This window comes from Dermochelys coriacea, chromosome 2 (assembly GCF_009764565.3).
Source record: "Dermochelys coriacea isolate rDerCor1 chromosome 2, rDerCor1.pri.v4, whole genome shotgun sequence".
NCBI lineage: Eukaryota > Metazoa > Chordata > Testudines > Dermochelyidae > Dermochelys > Dermochelys coriacea.
The window spans coordinates 5,839,557-5,850,081 of record NC_050069.1 but is presented as its reverse complement, the minus strand read 5'-3'; the positions used below and the strand labels follow the sequence as shown (position 1 = coordinate 5,850,081).

Here is a 10,525-nt window from a genome sequence, read left to right as displayed (position 1 = left end):
ACATGTTGCCTTGTCCATACGCTGGTCCCTCACCAGAGGGGGGAATTCCATCCCCAAAAGATTTCTGCAAACAACACTGCATCTGTAACTCGATCGCAAGTAGTTCATTGTGAGAATCTGATAGTCAGAATTCAAGCAGCTGTGACTGAACACATGGGGTCACAGGGTATAATTCTGTTTTCTGATTGGATTGGCATAACTCTTAGAATCAGGGTTCTGATGCAGAAACTCAGGATTGAGTCAGCTTAACTTCAGTACCTGGAAAGATAATGGAGCAAATAATTAAGCAATCAATTTTCAAACACCTAGAAGATAATAAGGTGATACATAACAGTCGCATGGATTTGTCAAGAACAAATCATGTCAAACAGCTTCTGCAGGGATCAGTTCTGTTCAATATCTTCATCAATGGCATAGAGAGTACACTTATAAAGTTTGCGGACGATACCAACCCGAGAAGGTTTCAGAGTAGCAGCAGTGTTAGTCTGTATTCGCAAAAAGAAAAGGAGTACTTGTGGCACCATAGCGACTAACAAATTTATTTGAGCATAAGCTTTCGTGAGCTACAGCTCACTTCGAGGGTTGCAAGTGCTTTGGAGGACAGGATTAAAATTCAAAATGATCTGGACAAACTGGAGAAATGGTCTGAAGTAAATAGGATGAAATTCAATAAGGACAAATGCAATGTACTCCACTTAGGAAAGCACGACAGTTGCACACATTAAAATGGGAAATGACTGCCTAAGAAGGAGTACTGGGGAAAGGATCTGGGGGTCATAGTGGATCATAAGCTAAATATGAGTCAACACTGTAACACTGTTGCAAAAAAACAGAATATCATTCTGGGATGTATTAGCAGGAATGTTGTAAGCAAGACACGAGAAGTAGTTCTTCTGCTGTGCTCCGCGCTGATACAGCCTCAACTGTATTAGATGAGAATGAGTTTTTATTATTTAAGCTGATTATTATAGTGCCACAAGGCCCCAAATTATTATCAGGGCCTCGTTGTGCTAGTTGCTACATAAATGTATACAGATGCACTCCCTGATCCAAACAGATGAGCAATTGTCAGGCAAAAATGGAACGAGCTGGAATTACGGTTGTTAATGTGCATTGACATCCAGGGCGCAAATACCTGAATGCAGTTCCGCTCTAAAAAGTGACCCTGTAAAAACAGCATCAAAGGTTTGTCTCCCGGTTATGCCCAGTCAAACTTAGTATACAAACCAAAAACAGATGCTTATTTCTAATTGCAAATTTGGCCTGAGATCTGAGAGTCAAGCTGGGCTCTTGTCCTTTTTATGCATTATCACCAGTAACAATAGTCTCCAGGCCAAATCCTAGCCTCAATGACACCAGCGTAGCCCCTTCCTCTTCAGATTCTGCTCTGTTACTCCCATGCCTTAGTGATGTTGTTATAATTATTCTATTACAGTGGCATCCTGAGGCCTCCATTGAGATCAGGGCCCCACTGTGCTTGGTGCTGCACAGGCACTAGGGACAGTGCCTGCCCCAAATAATCTAAGTAGAAAAGGGATAGGAAGGGGACTGGAGGTACAGCAAGGTAAAGCTACTTGCCAAGGCCATGGGCAGAGCCAGGAATAGAACCTACATCTCCTGAGTCCCAGTCTGGTGCCTTATCCACTAAATAACACTGCTTCTCAATAACCTGGCCATCATTGCCTTGAAAGCTTGGCTCCGGCTCATCCTCAGGTTGCCACTTTTGACTGACCAACCTCCCCTGTAAAAATTAATCCAGCCCCACTTCCAAGCCTTACCACATGCTTGACTACGGCTGGTGCCCAGAGCTAGGATCCTCCTGGTTTTGTGGAAGGCAGCAGCACTAGGATACAAGGAGAGGTGTTCGCGCTCTCTCGTCTGTGATGTGTTCTGCTCCTCCAATCTGCACCTGGCCAGAAAACTCTGTATCATGAATCCGGTGCAAGCGCATTCGATGCGTAGCACTTTGGAGGTTGAATTTGGAACTTGTCTAACCCTACTAGCTTGGCCAACACTGGAGTCTCAACCTCTAGAGATCTCAAATCACGAGCCTCTACCATTTGAACTAACAGAGTAACTCCGCTAGCTGGAAGCAGTAAGAGACTCATAAACCTCTCAAATAGACCAGCTGCTAGCAAGGATCAAAGACCACCCTCCCCTGACACAATGTGTGTGATGCTTGCAGTGCCGCTGCCCATGCTGCCACTGGTCTAAGGAGGTGAGGGCCTGATTCTGATCTAACAATGGTGGCATGACTCCACTGGGGTGAAACTGATGTCAGAAAGAACAGAAGCAGGCCCTCGGTCTCCAGCAGCATTAAATGAATTGCTCCTCAAAAACTCATCAAAAACAAGATCGGGGACTTATTCCACATTGCAGATCTGTCCTAGGAGACTTACACTGGCAATAAAAAGGAGGCTCGAGCATAAAGGTGGCCTATATAGCATGACAATCACCATGTAGTAATAATTCCTGCAGAGACTTGTCTATACTAGGGGCTCTCATTGAAGCAGCTGAACTGCAAGTAGCATCCTGGTGAGAGTTTTTTCCCCCCAATTCCCTAGTGCAGACGCAACCCTGATTTTCTCTCCTATGTTTCAAGCCTTCCACAGTTTCTCCTTGCAGACTTGCAGTGATAAGGGAAGAGCTCTGGTGAAAGCTGCCCAGAGTTTAATGTGACTTCATTATTTGCTATGTGAAAGAGCAAGTTAATATTTACATTGGTAAGGATGCTCCCTGTGAGAGGGCACTTATATGAGCTTTTGATTGAGGAAGTGACAGAGGCTCCCTGAGACTTATAAATAGCAACTGGCAAGTATTTTTGCAGATCCAATGGTTTTTTTAGTTGTACCAATGGGAATTAATCTGTTTGTCTCTGGGAACCTTTCATTAGAGCTCATAAACCCCAGTGATGGGTATGGTAGATGAACTAAGATTGATCGATCTGATAGATGAATGGATGATAGAAAGACAACACTGGAGAGATATTTGTTACCCATCTTGTTCTCCAAAGTCCTGGCGAGCCGCACCCTTCAGAGACTTTGTAACACAGCTCGATACCAACCTGGGAACGACTGAGCCTTTTCCCAAGGGGTTGACGATGGTGCTGCCCCATGACGCTGGTCTGGGGATTTCAGATCAAGGCAGCTGGGTCCTACGAATGGCAGTGAGTCACCGTGCCCTGCCAGCCTAGCCCAATACTGTCTATTCTGCACATATCAAATGCGTGTGTATTTGAAAAGAACAACAAGAAGCCACTTCAAATGTTTTGCATCATCAGCTTAGCTCCCAGCCCGTCCCATCCTCTCCACTCCTGACATCTAGAGAGTCCCACTCAGGTTTGCTGCAAAGGTAACCACTAGAATCACAAACAAGGTCCTCTGCAGGGAAAAGTGTCTCATGGATGCAGGAGGCTGGGCTTCTTTAGTGCTTCAGACTGAGCTATACACAACACCAACTCCACAAGTCCTACAGAGGCTGTCTTCTGGGACTCAGTGAGCTGCACTGCCATGAATGTGCAGTTGTGCCCCCCCCCCTTTGAGTACACACATGCCATGGGTGCATATAGTTGCAGCTGCAGGGAGGCAGCTCTCTGAAAATCAGTCTTACAATGTATATGGCAGAGCAGTTGAGTCAAACAACTTCCCTGTACTACCTTTGCTGTAGCCAACCCCTGATACCCCGGAAGGACTTCAAGATAGGTGCTATGATGCTTGCAGCAGCCACTCAGAACTTCAGGGCAACAACAGAGAGTCAGATCATCTTCCTCCAGAAACTCAGGCTCCTGCCACTTGAGACCAAGGAGAATTCCCATGAGCAGTATAGGGCCCGTGACACAAAGCTGAGCCATTCTAATTCCAGCTAGTAGAGGACAGTGGTTTTAATAGTTTCTAAGGCCAGATGGGACGACTGTGATCATCTAGTCTGACCTTCTTAACAGCACAAGCCATAGAATTGCCCCAAAATAATTCCTAGCACAGATCTTTTAGAAAAACTTCCAATCTTGATTTAAAGATTGCCAGTGATGGAGAATCCACCACAACCTTTGGTAAATTGGTCCAATGGTTAATTACCCTGACTGTTAAAATGGTACACCTTATTTCCAGTCTGAATTTGTCTAGCTTCAACATCCAGCCATTGGATCGAGTTGTTTCTTTTTCTGCTAGATTGAAGAGCCCATTATTAAATATTTGTTCCCCATGTAAGTATTGTAAGTAAGGGGTATAATCAAGTCACTCCTTAACCTTGTCTTTGTTAGACTCAAGGAGCTCAATCTATTTAGCTCATTTCTATAAAGCATGTTTTCTAATCATTCCCACGGCTCTTCTCCAATTTATCAACAACCCTCTTGAGTTGTGGATACCAGAATTAGGCACAGGATTTCAGCAGCAGTTACACCAGTGCCAAATACAGGGGGTAAAACAACCTCTCTACTCCTACTTGAGATTCCCTTGTTGATGCATCCCAGGATTGCATTAGCTCTTTTGGTCACAGTGCCACCCTGGGAGCTCATGTTCAACTGATTATCCACTACAACTCCCAAATCTGTTTCAGATTCCCTGCTTTCCAGGAAAGAGTCCCCTATCTAGTAAGTATGGGCGACATTCTTTGTTCTCAGATGTATACAGTTACATTTAGATGTATTAAATCACATGTAGTTTGCTTGTACCCAGTTTACCAAGCAATTTAGATTGCTCTGAATCAGCGACCTGTCCTCTTCATTATTTACCATTCACCCAATTTTTGTGTCATCTGCAAACTTTATCAGTGATGATTTTATGTTTCCTTCTAGGTCATTGATAAAGATGTTAAATAGCTTAGGGCCAAGCATCAATCCCTGTAGAATCCCACTGGAAACGGACACACTCAATGAGGATTCCCTGTTTAGAGTTAGCTCATTTTTAGTCCATTTATTGTGTGCCATGTTAATTTTATATCATTCTATTGTTTTAAATCAAAATGTCAAGTGGTATCAAGTCAAGCACCTTATAGAACTGTGGTTCTCACACTTTCTTTTTTTTGCAGACCACTTGAAAATTGCTACGGGTCTTGGCAAACCACTTAATGATCTTTCCAAACATTGTTTGTACCATTAGCTAACTATTGTAAAGCACTTTTGATAAAAGTGCTATAGTAATAATAATAATAATAATAATAATAATAATAGCTGGGAGCCGGTATCAAGCGCAGTGCCCCAGGGGTCAGTCCTGGGGCCAGTTTTGTTCAACATCTTCATTAGTGATCAGGATGATGGGATGGATTGCACTTTCAGCAAATTCACAGATGACACTAAGCTGAGGGGAGAGGTAGATAAGCTGGAGGGTAGGGTTAGGGTATAGAGTGACCTAGACAAATTGGAGGACTGGGCCAAAAGAAATCGGATGAGGTTTAACAAGGACAAGTGCAGAGTCCTGCACTTAGGAAGGAAGAATCTCATGCACTGCTACAGGCTGGGGACTGACTGGCTAAGCGGCAGTTCTGCAGAAAAGGACCTGGGGATTACAGTGGATGAGAAGGTGGATATGAGTCAGCAGTGTGCCCTCATTGCCAAGAAAGCTAACAGCATATTGGCCTGCATTAATAGGAGCATTGCCAGCAGATAGAGGGAAGTGATTATTCACCTCTATTCAGCATTGTTGAGGCCACATCTGGGGTATTGCATCCAGTTTTGCGTTCCCCCACTACAGAAGGGATGTGGACAAATTGGAGAGAGTGCAGTGGAGGGCAATGAAAATAATTAGGTGGCTGGGGCACATGACTTATGTGGAGAGGCTGAGGGAACTGGGCTTATTTAGTCTGCAGAAGAGAAGAGTGAGGGGGGATTTGATAGCAGCCTTCAACTACCTGAAGGCAGGTTCCAAAGAGGATGGAGCTCGGCTGTTCTCAGTGGCAGCAGATGACAGAACAAGGAGCAATGGTCTCAAGTTGCAGTGGGGGAGGTCTAGGTTGGATATTAGGAAACACTAAAAGAAAAGGAGTACTTGTGGCACCTTAGAGACTAACAAATTTATTAGAGCATAAGCTTTCGTGAGCTACAGCTCACTTCATCGGATGCATTTGGTGGAAAAAGGTTTTGTTTTTTTTTGTTTGTTTGTTTTTTTTTTTTCCACCAAATGCATCCGATGAAGTGAGCTGTAGCTCACAAAAGCTTATGCTCTAATAAATTTGTTAGTCTCTAAGGTGCCACAAGTACTCCTTTTCTTTTTGCGAATACAGACTAACATGGCTGCTACTCTGAAACCTGTGATTAGGAAACACTGTTTCACTAGGAGGGTGGTGAAGCACTGGAATGGGTTCCCTAGGGAGATGGTGGAATCTCCATCCTTAGTGGTTTTTAAGGCCCGGTTGACAAAGCATGGCTGGGATGATTTAGTTGACGTTGGTCCTGCTCTGAGCGGCAGGTTGGACTAGATGACCTCCTGGGGTCTCATCCTATCCTAATCTTCTATGATTCTATGATCAGTTCCTCTCTGTTAGGACAAGATAATATGTAGATTTCCCCCATGTTGGCTGCAACACTTTTTGAGTTAGGAAATTGTCATCTATAATATTTAAAAATTCCAAGGATGTTCTAGTACTGGCACCATGAGACCTCCAGCATCTGTCACTCAGATTGAAGTCCCCCGTATTCACACAGCTTTTCCCCACCCCCACATTATAGATAGGCATGTGAAGAGGCAGTCATCCTGCTCCCAAGTGTGATTTGAGGGTCTGTATCAGACATCAACTAATACCCCATCTTGTGATTTATCTGTTAGGACATTGATCCATGGGCATTGCAGATCATTGTCTTCTGAGTTATCAGTGACTTGGAAACAGATAATGCCATTTTTTACAATGTGCCGCTCCTTATGCCTTTTGCTCACTTGATCTTTCCTAAATTGGTTATAACCATTCACGGTAGCACTCCAGAATCATCCCACCGGGTTTCAGTAATGCCAACTTGATCAAATGTATGCTCATCAATGATCAATTCCAATCCTTCTTGTTTATTACCCAGGCTCTTAGCATTAGTGTATGGGCAATTCAAGATTTTCTTGAGTTCTGAGCTCCACTAATGCCCTATTCATCATGGAACACAATGCAAATTCCTGAATTCAAAGCAGTTAATGGATTGGGATCTAGTTACCCTAAAACCTCATCCTTCTTGACCATCCTAGACTACTACACTCAATAGAAGTAATGACAAGGTCTTGTGCAAGAGGATGTGGGTCTGGATTTGGAGGGTTGGGCCGGTCTTTTGGGGGCACAACTGGTCCTGCTCCTAGTGCTAGGGGAGCCAACTAGGGGGAGCGCTTTTCTTGACCTGCTGCTCACAAACCGGGTAGAATTAGTGGGGGAAGCAAAAGTGGATGGGAATCTGGGAGGCAGTGACCATGAGTTGGTTGAGTTCAGGATCCTGACGCAGGGAAGAAAGGTAAGCAGCAGGATACGGACCCTGGACTTCAGGAAAGCAGACTTTGACTCCCTCAGGGAACAGATGGCCAGGATCCCCTGGGGGACTAACATGAAAGGGAAGGGAGTCCAGGAGAGCTGGCTGTATTTCAAGGAATCCCTGTTGAGGTTACAGGGACAAACCATCCCGATGAGTCAAAAGAATAGTAAATATGGCAGGCGACCAGCTTGGCTTAATGGTGAAATCTTAGCGGATCTTAAACATAAAAAAGAAGCTTACAAGAAGTGGAAGGTTGGACATATGACCAGGGAAGAGTATAAAAATATTGCTCGGGCATGTAGGAAAGATATCAGGAGGGCCAAATCGCACCTGGAGCTGCAGCTAGCAAGAGATGTCAAGAGTAACAAGAAGGGTTTCTTCAGGTATGTTGGCAACAAGAAGAAAGCCAAGGAAAGTGTGGGCCCCTTACTGAATGAGGGAGGCAAGCTAGTGACAGAGGATGTGGAAAAAGCTAATGTACTCAATGCTTTTTTGCCTCTGTTTTCACTAACAAGGTCAGCTCCCAGACTGCTGTGCTGGGCATCACAAAATGGGGAAGAGATGGCCAGCCCTCTGTAGAGATAGAGGTGGTTAGGGACTATTTAGAAAAGCTGGACGTGCACAAGTCCATGGGGCCGGACGAATTGCATCCGAGAGTGCTGAGGGAATTGGCGGCTGTGATTGCAGAGCCCTTGGCCATTATCTTTGAAAACTCGTGGCGAACGGGGGAAGTCCCGGATGACTGGAAAAAGGCTAATGTAGTGCCCATCTTTAAAAAAGGGAAGAAGGAGGATCCTGGGAACTACAGGCCGGTCAGCCTCACCTCAGTCCCTGGAAAAATCATGGAGCAGGTCCTCAAAGAATCAATCCTGAAGCACTTAGAGGAGAGGAAAGTGATCAGGAACAGTCAGCATGGATTCACCAAGGGAAGGTCATGCCTGACTAATCTAATCGCCTTTTATGATGAGATTACTGGTTCTGTGGATGAAGGGAAAGCAGTGGATGTATTGTTTCTTGACTTTAGCAAAGCTTTTGACACGGTCTCCCACAGCATTCTTGTCAGCAAGTTAAGGAAGTATGGGCTGGATGAATGCACTATAAGGTGGGTAGAAAGCTGGCTAGATTGTCGGGCTCAACGGGTAGTGATCAATGGCTCCATGTCTAGTTGGCAGCCGGTGTCAAGTGGAGTGCCCCAGGGGTCGGTCCTGGGGCCCGTTTTGTTCAATATCTTCATAAATGATCTGGAGGATGGTGTGGATTGCACTCTCAGCAAATTTGCGGATGATACTAAACTGGGAGGAGTGGTAGATACGCTGGAGGGGAGGGATAGGATACAGAAGGACCTAGACAAATTGGAAGATTGGGCCAAAAGAAATCTAATGAGGTTCAATAAGGATAAGTGCAGGGTCCTGCACTTAGGATGGAAGAATCCAATGCACCGCTACAGACTAGGGACCGAATGGCTCGGCAGCAGTTCTGCGGAAAAGGACCTAGGGGTGACAGTGGACGAGAAGCTGGATATGAGTCAGCAGTGTGCCCTTGTTGCCAAGAAGGCCAATGGCATTTTGGGATGTATAAGTAGGGGCATAGCGAGCAGATCGAGGGACGTGATCGTTCCCCTCTATTCGACACTGGTGAGGCCTCATCTGGAGTACTGTGTCCAGTTTTGGGCACCACACTACAAGAAGGATGTGGATAAATTGGAAAGAGTACAGCGAAGGGCAACAAAAATGATTAGGGGTCTGGAGCACATGAATCATAGAATCATAGAATCATAGAATATCAGGGTTGGAAGGGACCCCAGAAGGTCATCTAGTCCAACCCCCTGCTCAAAGCAGGACCAAGTCCCAGTTAAATCATCCCAGCTAGGGCTTTGTCAAGCCTGACCTTAAAAACCTCTAAGGAAGGAGATTCTACCACCTCCCTAGGTAACGCATTCCAGTGTTTCACCACCCTCTTAGTGAAAAAGTTTTTCCTAATATCCAATCTAAACCTCCCCCATTGCAACTTGAGACCATTACTCCTCGTTCTGTCATCTGACTTACGAGGAGAGGCTGAGGGAGCTGGGATTGTTTAGTCTGCAGAAGAGAAGAATGAGGGGGGATTTGATAGCTGCTTTCAACTACCTGAAAGGGGGTTTCAAAGAGGATGGCTCTAGACTGTTCTCAATGGTAGCAGATGACAGAACGAGGAGTAATGGTCTCAAGTTGCAATGGGGGAGGTTTAGATTGGATATTAGGAAAAACTTTTTCACTAAGAGGGTGGTGAAACACTGGAATGCGTTACCTAGGGAGGTGGTAGAATCTCCTTCCTTAGAGGTTTTTAAGGTCAGGCTTGACAAAGCCCTGGCTAGGATGATTTAACTGGGACTTGGTCCTGCTTTGAGCAGGGGGTTGGACTAGATGACCTTCTGGGGTCCCTTCCAACCCTGATATTCTATGATTCTATGATTCTAGTCTCTGCCTCTCTGCTTGCAAGGAAGGCCAAGCAAGATGAGTATGAATAATGATGCTGTAAATAAAATGTATTAAAGCTTTTCATATTTTTTTTAATTTTTAAAATGTTTTAAATCCTCCCCAATTTCATACAAAAATGTAATTCAAGCCCTGGTAGTTCCTATAAGAAATGTGAAGGGTGAGAGAGTGTGATGGCTCCCTTTTGGTGGGAGCAGCACATGGCTGGTGTTTTGGTCAGCGTTGGCTTTTGTGAGCTGGTTTTACCCACTGTGTATATTTTGTATTTTTGCTTCGTGTATTTGACGTACACGGGTGTGTGTTCTTTTTGCCCTAGGGCTTCCATTGCTGGTGCTCCAGTCACAGCCGCCTCCATCTGCAACTTAACCTTGTAAATTCTGTAAATATAGCCTGTGAAGCTGTGTGCTGTGTCAAAGACAACTTTGGTGTCAATCTCCTGTCTTTTACAATCATTTCCCATAGAGATCCACAAATATGTTTGGTGCCAGGCTCACAAAAGGTTAATCCGGCCCTGCCTACTATGAAAACTGAGTTATCTTTAAAAAGATACAGCAGCTCCCAGAGCCTCACAAATGAGTCACACCCAAGCTTTTTTGCTCCTTTGCCATCAAGGCAT

General features: G+C 44.9%; 1 long non-coding RNA gene across 1 annotated transcript; it reads left to right on the top strand.

Annotated features, from left to right (window-relative positions):
* Positions 1 to 790: 790 nt before the first annotated feature.
* LOC122458416 lies at positions 791 to 9,123 on the top strand. The gene is made up of 3 exons (XR_006278465.1): positions 791 to 925; positions 5,606 to 5,609; positions 9,088 to 9,123. It is a non-coding gene; the product is annotated as an uncharacterized LOC122458416 (long non-coding RNA).
* The last annotated feature ends 1,402 nt before the right edge of the window (positions 9,124 to 10,525 follow it).